The sequence below is a fragment of the Pongo pygmaeus genome, chromosome 12, assembly GCF_028885625.2.
Source record: "Pongo pygmaeus isolate AG05252 chromosome 12, NHGRI_mPonPyg2-v2.0_pri, whole genome shotgun sequence".
In the NCBI taxonomy this organism is placed as follows: Eukaryota; Metazoa; Chordata; class Mammalia; order Primates; family Hominidae; genus Pongo; species Pongo pygmaeus.
The window spans coordinates 133,606,485-133,629,441 of record NC_072385.2 but is presented as its reverse complement, the minus strand read 5'-3'; the positions used below and the strand labels follow the sequence as shown (position 1 = coordinate 133,629,441).

At 40.1% G+C, this 22,957-nt stretch overlaps 1 long non-coding RNA gene across 2 annotated transcripts in view; it reads right to left on the bottom strand.

Moving 5' to 3' along the window:
* Window positions 1–1,019: 1,019 nt before the first annotated feature.
* LOC129030314 (uncharacterized) overlaps window positions 1,020–22,957 on the bottom strand; it is a 43,816-nt gene continuing 21,878 nt past the window's right edge. Inside the window, exons 4-7 of one of the 2 annotated variants that reach the window (XR_010123198.1) lie at window positions 4,261–12,160; window positions 3,460–3,653; window positions 2,730–2,952; window positions 1,020–1,899 (exon numbers count right to left, since the gene is read on the bottom strand). This is a non-coding gene — a long non-coding RNA (uncharacterized LOC129030314). Of the gene's footprint in view, window positions 1,900–2,729; window positions 2,953–3,459; window positions 3,654–4,260; window positions 12,161–15,245; window positions 20,639–22,957 lie in introns of those variants that run through there. The other variant, XR_008500616.2, reaches the window with a different exon arrangement.

Below are 22,957 nucleotides of genomic sequence, written 5' to 3'. Positions count from 1 at the left end.
AGGTGCTATTCCTGTTCTTTGATATCGGTTGATGACTAGAGGTAGGAATAGTCTTTGCTACTTAAACTTCACCTAAAATGTTTCTCAGAGATTTCCAATTCAAAGTGAACATAACTTTAAAGACACTTGAAAAATTATCTTAGTATAGGCTATTTCTAAGTTATTTATTTATTTATTTTTGCTTTTCCTTTAATCAAAATGGACTCCAATATTTACAAATCTTTCCAAAGTATTCAATTTAGTCCTAACTCAGGAATTATGAATATTAGTATTTAATTTAGTTAAATGATATAATGACAAGCAAAACTATATTGGCTTGGGAAGAAATATAGCTTACTTTCCATAAATAGGTGAATCCCTGGCTAGGAACACACACATGCTGGCCTTGGGACTATCTAACTCTGTAGAACACAGCAAATCAAAATAGAGGTCCTGGGAGGGATCCACTAATTCAGTGATCCCTCCATTAGACAATGATTTATGGCAGTAACCATATTCAGGAGAAATATTCCTATAAAAACTCAGCAAATATGGAAAACTGAGCACATGAAGCAAAAATATTTAAAGATTTTCAGAAATTTGGAAAAACTAAATTACATTTTAAGACACAGGATGTCGTGATCTGTTTTGTGCTGATATACTAGAATACCTGAGACTGGGTAGCTTATAATAAACAGAAATGTATTGGCTCACAGTTCTGGAGGCTGGAAGCTCAATATCAAGGTGTTGGCATCTTGCGAGGGCCTCCTTGCTGTGCCATCATATGGCAGAATGCACAGAGAAGGAGAGAACCACTCCATTAATCCCACCATGAGGGCAGGGCCCCTGTGGCCTAACGACCTCTTAAAAGTCTCCCTCTAAATACTGATGCAATGCCAATTAAGATTCAACGTGAGTTTTGGAGGGGACAAACATTCAGACCTTAGCACAGGAATCATGAATGTAGGCAGTAGAAATATATAAACAAGGTTATAATCATCATGGAGCACTATTTGATATTTATTTGCAATGTTTGTGGTTTGAATTTTCTGACCATGGGGAGACCTCAGAGAGATCATAGAGATGCCTTGGAGAGACCACAGAGACACCTCAGAGCAATCACAGAGACCACAGGGAGTCCACAGGGTGACCACAGAGAGACCTCAGAGAGACCATGAGGAGATAACAGAGAGACTTTGGAGAGAGAGACCACAGGGAGTCCACAAGGAAACCACAGACAGACTATGAGGAGACCATAGAGAGATGCTGAAGAGACTACAGAGAGACCTCAGAGAGACCACCAGCCGACCTCAGAGACACCTCAGAGAGACCACAGAGAGAACACAAATGGACCACGGGGAGACCACAGAGAGACCAAGCCTGTGACCTGCGGATTTCAGCCAGTGCAGCCCTTCAGCCTTCTGACAGGCAGCACTGTGGGGCCGTCTGGGTTGTTTTCAGCCACTAAGTTTTTGGTAATTTGGCAGCAGCCACAGGAAATGAACGCATCCCCACACCTTTTTCCGTTAGCTTTTTGCAGTTTCCACGTATATCTTGGCCCTTTATTTTATGCTGAAGTTTTGAGTATCAATATGTATATAGCACTTGTTCTATTAAAAATACACAGAGTTGGCCATGCACGGTGGCTCACAGCTGTAATCCTAGCACTTTGGGAGGCCGAGGTGGGCAGATGCTGAGGTGGGCAGATCACGAAGTTAGGAGTTCAAGAGCAGCCTGGCAAACATGGTGAAACCCTGTCTCTACTAAAAATACAAAAATTAGCTGGGTGTGGTGGTGTGTGCCTATAATCCTAGCTACTCAGGAGGCTGGAGCAGTAGAATCGCTTGAACCCAGGAGGTGGATGTTGCAGTGAGCTGAGGTTGTGCCATTGCACTCCAGCCTGGGTGACAGAGCAAGACTCTGTTAAAAAAAAAAAAAAAAAAAAAATTAGAGTTTTTTTTGGAATTGACCCGATAGTATTTTTCTTTTCTTAGTGGGAGTAAAACATTCAAAGATGTAATATGTAATGTTTGTTCTCTAGCTCTCTTTTTAATTAACAAGCGTGAAGACAAAAGTTTCCACTTTTAGCTTTTACATTAGAAGTATTTTCTTTGCTCATTTTTTTCCCTTTTAACTAGCATATTATATTTATTCTACTGTATACTATTTACATCTAAAATAAGAGCCACTGTCTCTCATTAATGCCAAGAGTAAAATATTCATTAGCATTCTTAAATGAATGACAAAATACTTTTTAAATTTTTTCATTAACCCCATCACCCCCAATTTCCATGAAAGCAAAATAAAGTCTTTTAAATCTATTACTATAATGAGTTTTCTATTATGTCCTTTATTTTACAAACTTATTTTTGACAGTTGCATTTTTCAAATGCCTTTTAATATCATTACTTTGAACACAAATTCAATTTTTCCACTTTGTTCATCACTGGCATTTTTGTTAATACTTTCTATTTCTGGTTCTTTAGTCTTTATTTTTACCACCTGTGCCCGTGGGCTTCTCTGCCTGAAGCTGCAGTGCCCAGCTGAGGCTGTCCCCGTGGTGCTCTCAGGCTCAGCCGGCACGTGGCCCTGGGCTGGCTGCATTTCTCCTCTGCCCCCGGGGCTGCCAGAGCCCCATGTCCCTGCCCATCAGTGGAGGCTGGGCTGAACCCCACATGCTGCCCTGTGAGGTCCGTGCTATGGTTGGGATCCATTTCCACCTAGATTTACCTGTTGAAGCCTTGACCCACCTTGCAGGGCACCTTTACTCCTTCCAGTTTAGGCATTTGTCTTGCTTTCTTCCCAGGATTCAGTGGCATGGCAGCCTTCGCTGGGCAGAGATTTGTGGTCAAGCTGAGTCCGGCTGCCACGTCCCAGCCTCGCCCTTCTCTGCCAGACAAGACTCACCCTCACTGGGTGTCTGTGGCCGCACTGTACCCCGCGTTCAGCACTCGTTCTGAACTTGCTGGTAGCCTGGAGATTTTATTCAATTTAAATTTAAAGAAGAAAAAGCCCATGACACTCGCTTATCAAAATGACTAGCATGCAGACGGTTTTGTCTGAGGAAGTGATCTCTGAATAAAAATATGAAAACCTTTTTCACATTTCATGTTTACTCATGACAATAAACAAAAAATGTTAAGCAAGATGAGGAAGGCCTGAGTCCAAGAGTCAGAAATTTTACAACAAATGATTTAGCTATGGAAAGAAAAATAGTTTGGGCAATAGAACTTGAACTATCATAGGAAAAAAGCATAAGGTTAGATTATTTAGAAAAATATATCAAGACTCGAATATGAAGGTAAACAGCAATGTGCCTTGTTTCAGAGAACAAATAACTCAGCATAAAAAAGAATGAAAAGGAGATAAGGGCATTTGGAAAAGAAATTTAACGGTAATGTAGAAGTCAGTTGAAATCCTGTTTTTCTGTTTGTAGGATCTATTTTCAACATATTTACAAACAAACTAACAAAAAACTACCTCAGCTGACAGATTTACAAACAAGCCAGAGAACCCTGGGACTGTGGCGCACGCCGCTTGCATCGAGGTTTTGTGCCAGGAGAGGGAAGCTGGGCGGGTGCTCCGAGGGAGGAGCCCAGAGCTGTTTTCTGCAGTTCTCAGAAGAGCCCCGTTGAGCTGGGATTCTTCACTGAAATATATCATTCCTCCTTTAACTTGAAATAAAAAAAAATCATAAACTCTCCTGTGCCAAAGCAGATACCCAGGAAAGCGTTGCCTCGTGTTTCACAGTTTTCTCAGAACTTTGAAAATGTGACTAAAAATTATCTAAAAATGGATACAGTATACTTCATATTCACCAAAATCAAATAAAACATTTAGGTTCTAATTTACCATCTTACTTATTGATTCAATTAAATATGTTTTACTTATCAAATGTGAGTACTTTCTATCCTCTTTTTAGATTTAGTGACTAATAAACTCTAAATAAAGCATTTCAAACTTCATTATGCATTCTGACATTTATTTGGAAGTTTTCATATCTTGATTTTAAAGATTTGAAATTGGCTTTAATTTTTATATAGTGTATTTTCTCAAATAATTTATAACTCAAGTTGACGTAAATGTCTATGAAACTGTGTTTATATTGACTGTAAATGTCCAACCAAGACTACTTTGGGCAAAGGTCATCGTGAAATGAGATGCTCATGCACTTAAAAAAAAAACAAAACTAAATTGTTATCAAAAATAGAGATGTTAAAGTCATATAGGTTACAAATTTACAGTTATAAATATACAACTTATGAAAAGGCATCCATTTACCTGCAATGTTAGAAGTCATGTTTCTAACGCTTGCAATAAAGCACACTGGCTCAGAGGCTGACCCAGAAGCAGGCTCGCTGCTCTATGCAGAAAGGCGTGCGGTGGATTTCGAGAGTCAGGATTTCAGGAGCAACGCCAGACACCGGTGTCAGCGGTCTCAGCTGCAATCAGAAGCCAGTCGGGAGAGGACGGCTGCCCTGGCCTTTTCCACGCCCCGCATCTCCAGCTCAGTTCCAAGATCAGGACGCAGATCTGGCGCCGCAGGGCCATGCCTGCACCCGCGCGGGGGCCCCAGATGGAATTCACACGCTGCTCCACGCTTCCCCTGGGCCCCCCATCAGCCTCGCAGCTCTCGGACTCTCCATCTTCAGCGGCTGCTCCCATGGGGGTCTCTCCTGCCTGGGGCTTGTGTGGGCCTCTATTGGCTTTTATCCTGGACAGGCATGCTAGGACCACTCCCACGGGGCCTCTGGGCATGGGAGACAGTCCTCTCTTCCCTCGGGCAGCAACAACTCCATTCTCTCACGGTCACCTGGGCCCGCTATTAGCCCCTTTGTTCTCTGGGCCCTGAAGTGCTTAGAACTGCACAGTGGTTGGGGACCATCTCAATCTCTAGCCCCCGGAACCATTTCTGTGCCTGGTGGAAGCATTTCTCCATGGTGTCGTCTTGCTGAGGGTAATTTATATTGGCTGTGGAAATAGGGAAAGACCGGGGTCTCAGTGGCGTCATGCCTTTTCTGGCTCATGACACATCCAGTCTGGGTCTGCAAGGCCTCCCGAGGTTTTCACGGCTGTCTCTATAGGAGGAAGAGGGCTGGAAGATGGTACAGAAAGTGGAAAGGGCCTGGCACTGGCTACGCCACTTCTGCCCACGTTCCATGGTTCAGAACCTCCCCACGCAGCCCCTGTGCCATGGCCCTCCTGACACCACGGCCTCTGGGGCCTGCAGCACCGGCTGGCGGGAAAATACCACCCAGAGTCACAGGTGAGCAATATTGCCCTCTCAACTACCGAGGCTGGTAGTGTGAGCCAAGTGCAGCCTGCCAGGCAGAGTGGGCGAAAAGAGCTCAGCAGGCCAGAGCAAAACTCAGGCAAAGGCCCCACCAGCCACAGAGGTTTCCAGCCAGAAAAACGACACCCCCCTAAATCCCATAACAGTATCTGAGAAGATTCAGCTGGACACCTACACACTGTGCACTGCAGGCAGCGGCTCCTCCAACCTCCCACACTTACCCCAGGCAGCGGCTCCTCCAACCTCCCACGCTTACCAGGAGCCCAGCAAGCTCTTCCTTAGGCTGAAGCCATCCTGACTCAAATCTGCAAGAGACTCGGGTATCTTGAGGGTGTTAAATCAAGTTTAGCCTAAAGCTGCCTCCTTACATATTTTAAGTTCGGCCTAAGGGTTTTTCTGCACATCATGAACCATAACAAGGAGAGGTGTAAGTAGACTGTAGCTTACACTTGTGCCAGTCACTGAGTTTCGGCCAATCAAACATAGCCAACTGTTCAAACTGTGTTCAAATAAGGCAAATGCTGAGCCATAACCAATCCAATGTCCCTTCAATGTCCATAAATCTTCTTCCACCAAATGGTTGTGCTGGAGCCTCTGAACCTACTCTGACTCAGAAGGCAGCCTGGTTCGCAATTCATTCATTGCTCAAAGACTTTTAAATTTAATTTGGCTGAAGTTTTTATTTTATCAAGGGTTACCCCACAGCAAGAGCCCCTACAGAAGCCCGCACGTCATGCTTGCCATCTGCCTTCCTTCTCTCTCAACAAAGAAGGAGACCAGGATTTGGAATAGTGGAACCCAATTTTTTAAAAGTTGACAACTCCTGGAAGCCACTGTAGCGACTCGGAATCAACATTCTCAGGTAAGAAGCTCCGAGACTTAAGAGCGTGCTCTGCCCCCGTGATTTCTTGTGGAGGACTCCATCCCAGCACATCCGTATATATCCCGTAATAACAGCTGACTTGTCCTGCATCTCACTTTCATCATGAGAAAAATCATAGTTACAGAGTCATGTATTTTTAACCACATCAGGAGACGACCTCAACAGTAAATAGAAAGGAGTTATACGTAAGAAATGGGAATTTGTACGTGAAATTGGGTGCATGAAGATCACTGACTTTATGACAAAGCAAAGTCTGGAATTAGGTATTTACAGGGTTCTTTCTTTTCTTTATTATGAAATTACACTTCTTTGTCGAAGTTTGCTTTCAAGGGCTTGGTCCTGGCTGTAGAAAACACATTAAAAAGACACAAAACTTGCTCCCTTTATTTTCCATCCAAATGCCTTCTTCTTGGTCTTTGAATTAGACCTAACAAAACTGTAATGATTTCATTAATGAAAGGATAGAAATAAACCAGAAAGCCTGGGTTTCGTTGCTCCTAGAGAAGATGATCATTCCATGTGTATTTTGTTCTGGGCTTTTAAATGTACCATCTGATCAGGAGATTGCTAACATGACAAGTATTTAAAAAATAAACAAAACCATTTCATAAAATGTAACAGACCATAAACATACTCCACATTGTGTCTAATAGTTTGCTGTTTTAAAGCATGTGTGTTAAGGAATTACTGGTTTACTCCACTCTCTTCCATTGGCTGACAGAGAATATGCTGACTTTGTTTTTCTGTGCAAGATGTTTAATGTAGTGTGTAATAATACCGACCTCCACAAGACAGCCTAAACAAATAGAGGTAAGGAAGTTAAAACTTCTCTTTCTCTTGATTTTGAAGTTCTCTTTCCCATATAACTTATAGAAGCATATTTTTATTTCCTTTACCTCTACAAAGTTACAGTAAACTCAATTTCATTATTTTAAGAGTTCAGGCCCTCCTAATAATATCTCCTCCACACAACCACGCAGAGCATTTATTCAAAAGGCTGCATAAAGCTGTTTTGTGAAAGCTTTAGCTGACAAATGTCCTGAAATCACCATCTTCCATTTCCTGCTGGAGGGCTATGCTTTTCTCCTGCAGTTTGGCGAGAGATCCTTCTCTCTGCAGCCTCCTCCACTTACTTTACAGGAGGGTCCAGGCTTCCTTTTCTTCAATAATCTATTATGTCTTACTTCATAGTGGTATTCAAATTGTTTATTCAATAGTAGTATTTTAAATTTTATTTTGCTTATGTATTTGCCTTTCACTAAAGAATATAAATGAAACAGACATTTATATATCTATTTTAAATTCACTCTGGCATAGAAAAGAAAGTTAATTCAGAATTTCGGCAGGTCCTTAATGCCAGCTTTTCCCTCTTGCCAGGCTCACATTTCTAACGTAGTTACCTTTTTTACCCGTTGGAAATCTATCACAAAAACACCCATGCTGTTTTTATAAAGACTTATTTTTCCTGGCTTTATTTCCTACCACAATCAGAAGAAACACAGAGACTCTAGCTGTCTAAAAACCTGGGTCCTCGTTAGAACTTTCTATTGCCAAGGGCAGGCTTCTCTCAGTTGCTTGCTGAGCAGAAATGCCACCTTCCCACTGGGCTCCCTGCCAGCTCTGGTGGCCTAGGAAGGAGGGGAGAGAAAGCTGCCAGGAACAGGCTGCAAGATTCCTCCAAAGACCTTGATGTCCAGGTTAGGAAACCATGTGTTCCTATGACTTCCCATATGAATAGGATAAATGTTTGTTATCCATATGGCTGGGGCTTGTGTTCCAGGAGTGAGATTCAAGTTGCTTAGCACTTCCTAGAAAAGTGTTGGTCTGTTAGAAACAGGCATGAGAAGCCTGGTAATCACCAGCACTGCTGATCACACTGGAGGAAAGAAAAAACTCTCTTCATCTTAAGTGGGATTTCCAAAGCAAACATGAGGAGTTCCTTATTAGAGCCATAATAGCTTCAGAGATGATACATTTATTCCCAGGAAATGTATCAGACATGCATCTTCCACCTTCTGTACATTATAAACTATGCAGAAAATAGCTAGTTGACTCAAATCAATGAAATGATCATTTTTTAATTTATTACACTGTGACAGCTGTACATATTTCTCATTTGCTTAAAGTTAATTTGATCCAGAAATTATTGATCAACATAAAGCTTATTTAGAAGATAATTTTATATATTGATATTCCTTAATTAATAAATATTTTCAAAACTCAACAAAGGTATTGGTACCTTACATTCTGCATACAAAATTATAGTATGTTTTACAAGTGAAAATAAAAATAGAATATTATGCCAGAAATAAAGAGACTTTTAAATTATTAATTTAACTATTGATACACTCCTACAAACTGAACTTTTAAACTTTAATGTACTGTCTAGATTTAAGTTGGTATCGTCTTACATGTTAAAAAATAATTGTGCTTATCAAACATTGATTATGAAACTACTTTCTCCTCAAACTTTTTTTAAATTTGGGAACATAATTTAATCTTGGTTTATCACATCTGTTGTTTCAAAAATCACATTAGTTTTAGAAAAAAGGGTACTATGAACCAGAGGGAATAAAACTGTAAAGAAAAAATAAAGAGAGAGGGGAGAGAGCCATAAATTGTTGTTCAAATCACTGGTGTGTGCCACAGAATTTACCCACTTCTCACACTGCGTCCAAGGCATTGCGCACATGACGGACGGTCCTGCCAGCTCACGGGGAAGATCTCTCTCCTTCTCCACACAACATTTGCCATTTTTGGGAAGTCAGTGTCATCAGGAATCTAAGGCTATTTTTCTTTCTCAGAGCCTTAATATTTTTCCTCAAGGCCAAAAGTATTTTCTACTTTAAATGTCTTAAATACTCTTCCTGTCTTTCCCCATAAAGACCAAATCCCTGGTGGCTGGTGCGGCCAGGGATGTAGTGGAGGCTGGCCCGGGAGAGAAGAGGAACAGAAACTGATTTTAATCTCAAGGGGCTGAAGCTGGAGCTCCATATGTGACCCCCAGGAGCACGGGTTAGTAAGAAGAAGGGTGCCCTCAAAGAGAGGCTGAGACACAGCTGGGTGACCTCAGTCCCTAGGTGAGCAGGCGTCATCTGCCTCTAGCTGGGCCACCAGCCAGCGTCAAATGGCTCCGCTTTGGGAAAAGACTGTATCATCCGGAGCCCCCATTATCTCTGCTATCATTTACACAGTCGTGTGACATTCACTCAGATGTCACCAAGCACACACAGAGACTGCACTGACTCACCACAATCAGGACATTCAATCTCAATCAAAATCAAACATCAGGAGATCAGAAATCAAACAAAGCTATCAGACAGACTTAACAATTGATAAATGTGCTCAATAAATTATTTGACAAGATGGGAAATTTGTTCCTCATCTTGACATAATGATCATATGTTTGCGTAATAGTAATCATTGACTAATATCCATAGCCTATTCGGGATTCCTTAGTTGCTAACCTGATGTTATCTTTCTGTTCCAGGACCCCGTCCGGGATGCCGCTGTGCATGCAGCCGTCACATCTCCCTGGACCCCTCTCTGCTGGCAGTTTCTCAGATTTTCCTTATTTTCGATGATTGGGATAGTTTTGAAGAGTAATGGTCAGGCATGCTGTAGAATTTCTCTCAGTTGGGGTTTTTCTGATGATCCAATTGGGATTATGGAATTTGGGGAAGAAGACCATAGAAGTAAAGTGCTATTTTTATTACACCCTGTCAAGGCGCCTTCTGTCAATGACTCATCACTGCAGCACCCGCCTCACCTGGCGGTCGTGGCCTCTGCCAGTTTTCTCCACAGGAAAGTTACTCCCTTGTCCCGCTTTCCAGACTCACTGGAGCAAAGTCACTATGCATGGGCTTCACTTAAGCAGCAGGAGTTACGCTCTCTTCCCCTAAGAACATGGAGTCTGCAACTTTATTTGGAATTCCTCTGCAAGGGAGATTTGTCTGTTAAATATTTACATATTTACCCATTAGTTCATATCACGATAAACTCATAGGTATTTATTTTATAATTGGATTATGAGCCAATGCTGCTTTTTGTTGTCATTATTGTTTAATCTTTTCAGTTTCAGTTGCAGGCCAGATCTTTCCATTGGCTCCTGTGGCCCTGATGTGCCCTGGCAATGTGGCTGTTCATTTTTATTTTTTCAGCAGTTATTAATTTTCTAGCTCTACAAGGTGCCCCCAGCTTACCTTGTCTATTTCCTGTTCTACTCCTGGAATCCACAATTTCTCTGGGGAGCCCTGGTTCCTTTTACTGGAGATTAGCAATTGAAGCAAAGATCTGGGTATTTCATGTTATCTTTGATATTGGGATGTCATTGCTTTTAGCCCTAGTGAGTGACAGAGCAGGAATCTACACATGTACATACATATTTCTATAAATATGTCTTTATGGAACCTATGTTGAGGACCACATGAGTGCACACTGGTTTCTCCACTCCTAATCCATGTCCAGATGATCATTCTGGCCTTAAATTGCTCTTCTTTTCTTCTTCCTAAGGCGGAAGCTTAGATTATTAATTTTATATCTTTACTTTTTTATGATGTGCATTTAATGCCATAAATTTCCCTGTTAAGTACTGCTTTTACTACATCCCTCAAATTTTGATAAGTTGTATTTTCATTTTTATCTAGCTCAAAATATTTTACAATTTATCTTGAAAGTTCTTTGACTCCTGTATTTAAGTGTGTACTGTTTAATCTTTAAATATTCGGGTTTTTTCTTTCCATCTATTGTTCTGCTATTGATTTGCAATCAATTACAGTGTGATCTGGGAACATATGCTGTGTATTCTCTGACATTTTTAAGGTGTGTTTTACAGTCGAGCATGTGGTCCATCTTGGTTAATGTTCCATGAGTTGGAGAATGTGTATTCTACTATTGCTGCATGGAGTATTTTATAAACAGCAATTAGAGCAAGTTGATGGTTCTGTTCAGGTTCTGTTCAACTATGTCCTTATTGATTTTCTGCCTGCCGTATCTCTTGATTAGTGAAGGGGAGGTGTTGAATTCTCCAGCTGTAGTAGTAGATTCGTCTATCTTTTCAGTCCTATTGAGTATTGATTCATATAACTTGATGCTCTGTTGTTAGGTATGTCCATGTTTACTATTGTTATGCTTTATTGAATAATTGAACCATCTATCTTGTAATGCCCCGTCCTGCCCCGATCTATCTCTGAATATTTTTTCTTGTTCTGAAGTCACCTTTGTCCTAAGCTAATTTCTCTAGTCCAGTATTATTCTGATTAGTATTAGTATGGATTATCTTTTTCCATCCCCTGTGCATATGTTACGTATACCTGTTGAAATTTTTCTACAGTTCTCGAATTCCTATTGTTTTAAAATTTTCAGTCATTTTTATTGTGACATTCCTATTGACACATTTTTAAGTCACTGACTCTTGGCAGAATCCATTCCACTGATGAGCCCATCAACAACATTCATTATTTCCTATTAGAGTGTTTCGATTTGTAGCCTTTCCTTTTTATTCTTTCTTAGCATTTTTATCTCTTTGATTACATTGTCCATCCAATTTTGAGTATTGCCTTCTTTTTCTATGAGAGCCTTTAACATATTATTCATAGTTACTTTAAATACTCTATCTAATACTTCTAAAATCCATGCAATATCTGAGTTCATTTTCATGTTTGTCTCTTTAGACTATTTTTTCTTACTTTCTAGCTTATCACATAGTATTTTATCTTGTCAAAAGCCAGATATAATTATCAGATAATAGAAACGGAGGCAAAAATGTCTTTACTGTGTGATTCTTTGTTAATCTGGCTAGGATTTGGGTTGTGTTTATTTTTTTCTAACTATATATGCCAGATGCTTCATATTTCTCTTGTGCTTTTGTTTTTGTCCCATATTGTCTTGGGGCTTCCCTAGAGACTTCTTCATAAGTAAAGTATAAGATATGCACTTCTTTCCATTGTATTCCTCAATTGCCAATATGAGGAATATAAAGTGGTTACCAGCAAACAAAACAGAAGCTACCATAAGAGGAAACAATGAATGAATTTATGTCAATATATTTAAATTTGAATAAAACAATTTCCTAGATAGGCACCACACATCAAAATTATACAAGAATAAATAGAAAATTTGAATAGATATCTAGCTCTTAAAGACACAGAAGCTGTTATTAAAACCTTAGTGCAATATAGACTCATGTGTCAGATGGCTTCATTGATAAATTCTTCCAAACTTTTACTAAATAAATAACCAAGACTGTCATTGACAGGCACTTGGGTTGGTTCCAGATCTCTGCTATTGTGAAAAGTGCTGCAATAAGCATATGTGTGCATGTGTCTTTACAGTACAATGATTTATAAACCTTTGGGTATATACTCAGTAAGGGGACTGCTGGGTCAAATGGTATTTCTGGATAAAGAAAAAATGGCACATATACACCATGGAATACTATGCAGCCATAAAAAAGGATGGGTTCATGTCCTTTGTAGGGACATGGATGAAGCTGGAAACCATCATTCTCAGCAAACTAACACAGAAACAGAAATCCAGATACCACATGGTCTCACTTGTAAGTGGGAGTTGAACAATGAGAACATGAGAACACATGGGCACAGGGAGGGGAACATCACATACCGGGGCCTATCAGGGAGTAAGGGGCTAGGGGAGGGATAGCATTAGGAGAAATACCTAATGTAGATGACGGGTTGATGGGTGCAGCAAACCACTATGACGTGTATACCTATGTAACAAACCTGCACGTTCTGCACATGTATCCCAGGACTTAAAGTATAATAATAATAATAATAATAAAAACCCAAGACTATATCAATTCTTCATGGTAAAATGAAAAATATATAATTCATTGTAATGGGTTTTATGATACCAGTATTACCTTGATTCACAAATCTGACAATATGGATTACTGGACAATTTATATCTTAAATGTGGATTCAAATATGACAAACAAATAAAAGTAAAATGGGGTCCCTGATATATAAAATAGATAAATGTAAAAACTGAGTTTATATTAATGTATTTTTATATATTAAGAAAATAAAATAAAAATTATCTAGGTAAATGACAAAAACATTTGTCATTTATATTTTATATTTATATTTATGTAATTTATATTTGTCATTCAATATCTATTATTTTTAAATACCTTATAAAAATTTGCTATAAAAATTACCTTCTTTCTCTGATAAATGGTATCACCAGAGCCAAAAACAAATCTTAGATCCAATATTATTAATATATTAAAAGCTTCTATCTTCAGATCAGGAATAAGAAAAAGATATTTATTATTAACAACTTTAGTCAACATTTTATAGGAGTTTCTTGTCAGTGAAATAAGGCATGTAAATACATGGTAAAATGTTTTAAGTAAAGAAATACATGTATCTTCATTTACAGATAACACATGGTTATAAAAGTAACTTTTCATAAATTATCAAATTTAACAGGTAAGTTAGGCTTGCTGAATACAATGTCACTATACAAAAACTATTTTATTTTCTAGCACTTAATATAAAAAAATTTAATCATGCTATTTACCATAGTATCAAAAGTTATCAAATATCTAGAAAACAATCTATCTAAATATGTGTAAGACCTCTATACCAAAATTATAAAAAGGTTATTGAGAGAAGTGGGTGACGACCTAAACAAATGAAAGAACATACTATTTTCTGAGATTGGAGGAAGCAATATTGTGAGAGTAAAAATTCTCCCTATATTCCAGTTGGCCATTTTTATTTGTGTGTTGATGACAGACATGCTAATATAAGATTTATGTAGAAACAGAAAGAAACAAGAATAGCAAAAAATTTTGAGGAAGAGCAAAGATAAGAACGTACATTGCCCAATATCAAGTTTTATCAGAAAACTAAGTTCTTAAGACAGTGTGGCACTAGTGAAAGGGATTAAAAACAGATCGATGAAGAGTCAGGAGAAAAGAAAGCACACTGGGAAACTTCATCTAAGACAAAGCTGGCCATTTTCACAATATTTATTCTATCCATCCATGAGAATGGGATGTGTTTCAATTTGTTTGTGTCATCTATGATTTCTTTCAGCAGTGTTTTGTAGTTTTCCTTGTAGAGGTCTTTGACCACACTGCCAAAAGCAATCTACAAATTCAATGCAATCCCCATCAAAATACCTACATCATTTTTCACAGAATTAGAAAAAACAATTTTAAAATTCATTTGGTACCAAAAAGAGCCCACGTAGCCAAAGCAATATTAAGCAAAAAGAACAAATCTGGAGGCGTCACACTACCTGATTTCAAACTATACTATAAGGCCATAGTCACCAAAACAGCATGGTACTGGTATAAAAATAGGCACATAGACCAATGGAACAGAATAGAGAACCCAGAAATAAACCCAGCTACTTACAGTCAACTGATCTTTGACAAAGAAAACAAAAACATAAAGTGGGGAAATATAAAGACCTGAAACTAAATATAAGACCTGAAACTATAAAAATTCTAGAAGATAACATTGGAAAAATCCTTCTAGACATTGGCTTAGGCAAGGATTTCATGATCAAGAACCCAAAAGTAAATGCAATAAAAATAAAGATAAATACTTGGAATTTAACTACTAAAGAGCTTTTGCACAGCGAAAGGAACAGTCAGCAGAGTCAACAGACAGCCCACAGAGTGGAAGAAAATCTTCACAATCTAAACATCTGACAAAGGACTAATATCCATAATCTACAACGAACTCAAATCAGTAAGAAAAAAACAAACAATTCCATCTAAAAGTGGGCTATTGGCTGGGCGCAGTGGCTCATGCCTATAATCCTAGCACTTTGGGAGGCCGAGGCAGGTGGATCATTTGAGGTCAGGAGTTTGAGACCAGCCTGGCCAACATAGTGAAACCCCACCTCTACTAAAAATACAAAAAAAATTAGCCAGGCGCAGTGGTGTGCACCTGTAGTCCCAGCTACTCGGGAGGCTGAGACAGGGGAATCGCTTGAACCCAGGAAGCGGAGGTTGCAGTGAGCTGAGATGGCACCACTGCACTCCAGCAGCCCGGGTGACAGAGCAAGACTGTCTCAAAAAAAAAAAAAAAAAAGAAAAAAAAAGGCGGGGGGGCTATTAGAGAAATCCAAATCAAAACCACAATGAGATACCATCTCACAGCAGTTAGAATGGCGATCATTACGATCATTAAAAAGATAGGAATCAACAGATGCTATCAAGAATGTGGAGAAATTGGAATGCTTTTACACTGTTGGTGGGAGTGTAAATTAGTTCAACCACTGTGGAAGACAGTGTGGCAATTCCTCAAGGATCTAGAACCAGAAATACCATTTGACCCAGCAATCCCATTACTGGGTATATACCCAAAAGATTATAAATCATTCTAATATAAAGACACATGCACACGTATGTTTATTGCAGCACTATTCACAATAGCAAAGACTTGGAACTAACCCAAATGTACATCAATGATAGACTGGATAAAGAAAATGTGACACATATACACCAGGGAATACTATGCAGCCATTAAAAAGGATGAATTCATGTCTTTTGCAGGGACATGGATGAAGCTAGAAGCCATTATCGTCAGCAAACTAACACAGAAACAGAAAACCAAACACTGCATGTTCTCACTCATAAGTGTGAGTTGAACAGTGAGAATACATGGACACAGGGAGGAGAACATCACACACCAGGGTCTGTCAGAGGGTGGGAGGCAAGAGGAGGGAGAGCATTAGGACAAATACCTAATGCATGCAGGGCTTAAAGCCTAGATGACAGGTCGATAGGTGCAGCAAACCACCATGGCACATGTATACCTATCTAACAAACGTGCACGTTCTGCACATGTATCCCAGAACGTAAAGTCAAATAAAAATAAATACATAAATAAGTCATTTCTGAAATTTTGAAAAATAAAAAAGTGGGCTAAGGACATGGATAGACAATTCTCAAAAGAAGATGTACAAATGGCCAACAAACCCATGAAAAAATGCTCAACATCACTAATGATCAGGGAAATGCAAATCAAAACCACAATGCGATACCACCTTACTCCTGCAAGAACGGACATAATCAAAAAATTAAAACACATAGATGTTGGCATGGATGTGGTGATTAGGAAACACCTCCACACTGCTGGTGGGAATGTAAAATAGTACAGCCGCTATGGAAAACAGTGTGGAGATTCCTTAAAGAACTAAAAGTAGAACTACCATTTGATCCACCAATCCCATTACTGGGTATCTACCCAGAGGAAAAGAAGTCATTATACCAAAAAGATACTTGCATCCACATTTTATAGCAGCACAATTTGCAATTGCAAAATCATGGAACCAACCCAAATGCCTATCAATCAATGAGTGGATAAAGAAACGGTGATATATATATATGATGGAATACTATTCAGCCATAAAAAGGAAAGAATTAATGGGATCTGCAGCAATCTGGATGAGATCAAAGACTATTATTATAAGTGAAGTAACTCAAGAACGGAAAACTAAACATCATATGTTCTCACTGATACGTGGGAACTAAGCTATGAGGACTCAAAGGTATAAGAATGATACAATGAATTTTGGAGACTTGGGGGGAAGAATGGGAAGGGGATGAGGGATAAAAGACTACAAATAGAGTGCAGTGTATACTGCTTGGGTGATGGGTGTACCAAAATCCCACAAACCATCACTAAAGAACTTACTTACCTAACCAAATACCACCTGTACCCCAAGAACCTATGGAAAAATAAATAAATAAATAAAACAAAGCTGGCACTGTGCAATGAAAAAGGAAAGGCTTTTGGGTGAGTGCTGCTGGATCAAATGGAAGTACAGAGTGAAATAAATAAAATCTAGATGGATTGTAGATCTAAATGTGTGACGTAAAACTATCACACTACCAGAAGATAATGAAAGATACTCTCTTATGTTATTAGAGTAAGAGGGAAAAATCTTAAATCGGATTAAAAAGCTTTGGCTATAAAGAAAAAGGAAGTTGTATTGATCAAAGACCCCACTAAGGTTGTTTGTTTAAAAAGTCACCGACGAAAAGAAAACATCTGCGATATCCATGACTATCAAGGGAATCATTGTAGTGATAATAACAGTAATATTTATAAATTAATAAAGAAAAAGTGTCAATAAAAGGGCAAAAAGCATGAAAAGGCAACTCACCAAAGGATGTCTCCAAATAACCAACGAATAAGTGAAAAGTTGTTCAATCTCATTGACCATTAGGAGAATGACAATTGAACCAAAATGAAACAAAATTACATTCCACCAGAAATGTTCAGTTAATATTGTTGACCACACGAAGTGCAGGTGAGGGTGTGAGCAACTTGCACTATCAAAGCCTGCTGCTGAGAGCGTCAGCTGGGTCACTTCTCTGTGAAACTCTGCCATTCTCTCTTGAATCCCAGCATACACGTATAACCTAGAGTTTCTACTGCTAGATGGATACCCAACCAATAGTCATACACATAGAGAAAGCTTTTGGTATGAGGTGGTGTTAAAGTGAAATTGCAGTAATTATTCTCTGTGGTTTGAGGTTGAGAGAATAAACACTTACAGAAAAGAGCTGTATTGCCCTGAAACCAAGCAAGGATTCCACCTGGCTTCATACAGAGTGAGAACCAACCCAAGAGAGTGCAGTGACCGCAGTGAGCATGTGGGAGGCCCATCTGAAGGTCTGTGGGTGACAACAGAAGGGGGTGAGGAGTGAAATATAAATCTGTTTGGGGAATTTCTTGGCTTCCTTGCTTCTGCCTTTATCACTTCACTCCAGAATCTCCTCTAAGGTTTTGAGAACTCCACAGTCATTATGCAGTTGTGACACTCAGCTGAATCCACCGTGCGGGGGCACTCGGCCTTTTGAGGAAGCCTCCTCCTTCCCCACTCTTGGTTTTGTGGTATTTACTTCCCAGGCCTTCTCCCGCCTTCCAGGCCCTCTGTTTGCTTACCCAGCACACAGGGCTCACCTGGTCAGAACTGGAACTTCTCAGCACTCCCTCTAGTACCTTTTCCCTCCTGGACTTTCTTCTCTGGTAACCTCATCCAGGCCCTTCTCTTCAATTACCACCTTGGTGCACAGATTTCTATCTTCAACCAGACCTCTGCTCTGTAGCCCACAGCCGGCGTATGCACCTGGTGGTCCCACGGCCACTCAGCTCTTGGTCCCCACCCTCGACCCACAGACTTGAATGAGTCTCCGTGAGCCTCTCTCGTGCCCGGGCCACTGTCCACCACAGTGTGCAAACCTCAGCACTTCCCAGCATGCAGTTACTGTATTTATACACTTGTTCATTTTTTTGTTTAATTCTCCCTTTACTGGACTGTAAATGCTGTTATTGTTGGACTTATTGACTTGGCCAATATTGTATCCCTGGGACATAGCAGGTATTCAGCACAGTTGCTGAATAACTAAATAAATAAATAAGTAGATAATAAATCATGAGTTAATGGATTTTTCCCATCATGACAACGGCAGAATGTATTTCCCTCATTTAGAAAGTTGGGTTCTGCAGGCTTCATCCCACCGATGTAATCTTCTCCCCTCCCTCTCCTGGGGTCACTGCAGTGACTTCTGCTTGCTCCACTCCACCGAAATGCACCCGTGAAAGTCACTCCCATTGCTATGGAAGCCTCCCGTCCAGACCTGGTCTCCTGATCACTTGGCCGTGTTCTAGAATGCACAGCTCCTATCTACTGATTTCTAATTCACTACCGGGATAATTTTCATCTTGTTCTTCCATCTTCACTGTCAACAATTAAAATCAGTTATTTTTCCATGCAAAAAATATAAATTTTCTTACATTTTATTTATCTTTATTTTTACATTAGCTCTTTCATGCTACATTTTTACTTTTTCAAAACATATTTAGAAGAAAATTTGAGGAGACAGGTACTTTCTGAACTCAATCGTACCCAAAGGTTTTCTTTTCTCGACAGAGTGAAGGACCATTTAATTTCTCTGATTCTTTCACTGGGCTAGCTGAGAAATTTATAAACTGATAGTGGAATTTCTTAAAGACATTTTAGATAACAAGGGAAACATCATGTTTAATGTGGCAGGAATTCAGCCCCTGAAACATTGTTTAACAAATCATCAGCTGAATCTTATCATAGAAAAACAGATTTATTTTTCAGACAGTTTTGAGAGGTATCTAAAATTTAGTATGTGTGCTGAACCTTCGAATGCTTTTGAAGGAGTTTGTCTGCTGAAAAGCTAAATAGCATCAAACTTAAAAGGGTATTTCTCCTGACATTAGGATGTCAGCTGATACTAGCCAGAATGAAATGTGTTCTTTTCCAACATTTTCACTCTATCAGCAAGACTTGAGAAAACAGCAGTGACCTTTCTGCCTTCAACTACCTCAGCAACCCTTTGTCCTGTCTCTTTGCAATCACATATTTTTTCCAATATGTGATTCTAATAATTACATCTTCAGTGTTGCTGAAGCAATTTGACAAATAGTAACTAGATGTCATAAGGATAGCTCATTTCATAAGGATAGTTTGGCATCATGATTTCTAATGATAAATACAACATAAAGTTTCTAAAATGCTGATGAAAACACAAAATCTAAGGCTATTTCATGCCTGATAACTAGAGCATTAATCATCCAGTTAAAGATATGTGTATGCATAGATACATATGCTTAAGGTGCGGGTCCCTTCGACAGGCCCAAATATTTACGTGCCTGTATTACAAGCTGTTCATTCATAGATCACAGAATGCTCAGTTCTTGAAAACTAGTGGTGGAAAGGACATCATTTAAACTCATTCTGACCTGGCCTTGAATCTCACTTTTGCAGCTTATGGGCTTCTGTTATCTTGTAGGAACAATGGGAGTCCTCCGGGGAAGAGCTTCCTCGTCTGGGTCCCCCACGCAGAGCCGGCATGAGCCCTGAGTGGGTGGGTGCACACTGTGAGCCCTGCGTGGGTCCACACACGCGTCTCACAAGCAAACCAGGCCGCGAAGGAAAAGCCCGGACTGAGTTCCGAGTCCTGCCTGAGAGCTGCTCCTGGTTTCCGGGGCAGGCAGGAATCTCCAAGCCTCATCCAGGGTGATGGGGAGAGGCCAGTCAGCGTCTGTTAACTGCAAATCACAGGTGGGAACGACCACAGCATAAGCACCGCCTGACATGGTGCCGAAAGCCAAGTTGAGGTGATGATCCTAGGGCTGGGGAATTTGAGGGGAGACGGTGCAGGGAAACCCACAGAGCAAGACGGGGCCATGTCCTCTGAGCAAAGCCTGGAATGGAGACAGCACCTCTGGCCTCGCCCAGCCCGTGGCTGAGCCCCGCTGGAGAGATACGGGGCTGTGTGTCACGGCTCCGGATGGAAATCCCTTTTTCCTCCCTTCCTGACTCGGTCTTTCTAACTGACGGCGCTGCGCCTCCTGCTGTGTTACCTCATATGAGTGGCACTGTTTGTTCTGAGGCGTCTTCATGTTCCTCCTTCCTGTGCAGCCCTGAGCATTCCTTTACCATCAGCAGATTCCATGCTGTAAAATACACACAACAACACTGGCCATTTCAACAATTTTGAAGTGCCCCGTTCAGTGACAATAACCACATTCACGCTGTGGTACCGCGGACACCTCTTCCATCTCCAGAACGTTCCACCTTCTTCTCCCCCAGAAACTCCGCACCAGTTAAATGAATTAAACGACAGCGCCCCCTGCCCGCCCCCCAGCCCGGAAGCCCTCGCTTTACCCTCAGTCTCTAGAAACTTCACTGCTGTAGATTCCTCGTAGAAGTGAAATCCTGCAGCGTTTGTCTTTTTGTGACTTGGCATAATGTTTTTGATGTTTTTGGGTTGAATCCATGTGGAAGCATGTGCCAGCATTTCCGTGCTTTTTAAGGCTGGATAACATTTCACCATCTGTGCGCCCCACACCGTGTTTACCCGTTCATCCAGCGATGGCTCCTGGGTTGATTCCACATTTCCACTACTCTGCGTGGTGCTGTGCTGCCAGAAGCAGTGGTGCACGGATCCCTCCTATCTGAATCCCAGCCTTTGGTTTTCATTGCTATTTGTTGGAATATACCCAGAAGTGGAATCGCTGATCATATGGTAATTCTGTTTAGTTTTTTGAGGAGTCTTCACACAGTTCTCTACAGTGACCAACTATATTATATTCCTCTCCATACAGTTCCCTACAGTGACAAACTATATTATATTCCTCTCCATACAGTTCCCTGCAGTGACCAACTATATTATATTCCTCTCCACACAGTTTCCTACAGTGACCAACTATATTATATTCCTCTCCACACAGTTTCCTACAGTGACCACACTATATTATATTCCTGTCCATACAGTTCTCCACAGTGACCAACTATATTATATTCCTCCCTATACAGTTCCTTACAGTGACCAACTATATTATATTCCTCCCTATACAGTTCCTTACAGTGACAAACTATATTATATTCCTCTCCATACAGTTCTCCATAGTGACTAACTATATTATATTCCTCTCCATACAGTTCCCTACAGTGACCAACTATATTATATTCCTCTCCATACAGTTCCCTACAGTGACCAACTATATTATATTCCTCTCCATACAGTTCCCTACAGTGACCAACTATATTATACTCCATACAGTTCTCTACAGTGACCAACTATATTATATTCCTCTCCATATAGTTTCCTATAGTGACCAACTGTATTATATTCCTCTCCACAGAGTTCCCTACAGTGAACACACTATATTATATTCCTCTCCATACAGTTCTCCACAGTGACCAACTATATTATATTCCTCTCCATACAGTTCTCCACAGTGACCAACTATATTATAGTCCTCTCCATATAGTTTCCTATAGTGACCACACTATATTATATTCCTCTCCACAGAGTTCCCTACAGTGAACACACTATGTTATATTCCTCTCCATACAGTTCTCCACAGTGATCACACTATATTATATTCCTCTCCATACAGTTCTCTACAGTGACCAACTATATTATATTCCTCTCCATACAGCTCTCCACAGTGACTGTGCTATATTATATTCCTCTCCATACAGTTCCCAACAGTGACCAACTATGTTATATTCCTCTCCATACAACTCTCTACAGTGACTGGACTATATTATATTCCTCTTTACACAGTTCTCTTGGTGACTGCACAGTATTATATTTCTATAATATATAGAAATATAATGCTATATATTATAAATATATAATGCTTAATTGTTCTGATTCCTCCACAACCCGACAAACGCTTGTCATTTTATGTTTTGTGTGTACATTTTAAAATATTAGCTGTTACTGGGTATGAAAGTTTGCGTGTGTGTGTGTGTGTGTGTGTGTGTGTGTGTGTATGAAGTATATTTTATATCATATTTTCATTGCTTTTTTTCTACCCTAATAGATTGAAGCTCAGATTCAAGAATCATCTCCACGTGTACCTGCCATAGACTGAATGTGTCCCCCAAATCCACAGTTGGAAACCTAATGGCCAAAGTGATGGTATTAGGAGGTGGGAGCTTTAGGAGTTGATGGGGTTTTGCTGGTGGAGCCTCATGAATCATCATGATAAGATTAGTGCCCTTATGAAAGGGACCTAGAGAGCGCCCCTGTCCCTTCTGCTATGTGAGGACACAGGAAAAAGGCACCATCCGGGAACCAGAAAGCAGCCCTCACCTGACAGCAGATCCACCACCATCTCGGTCTTGAACCTCCAGCCTCCAGAACTGGGAGAATAGGTTTCTGTTATTAGAGGCCACCACGTTTATGGAATTTTCTTAGAGAAGCTCAAATTCACTAAGACAGTGTTCTCACACATTGCTTATGCATTAGCCCAAAGACT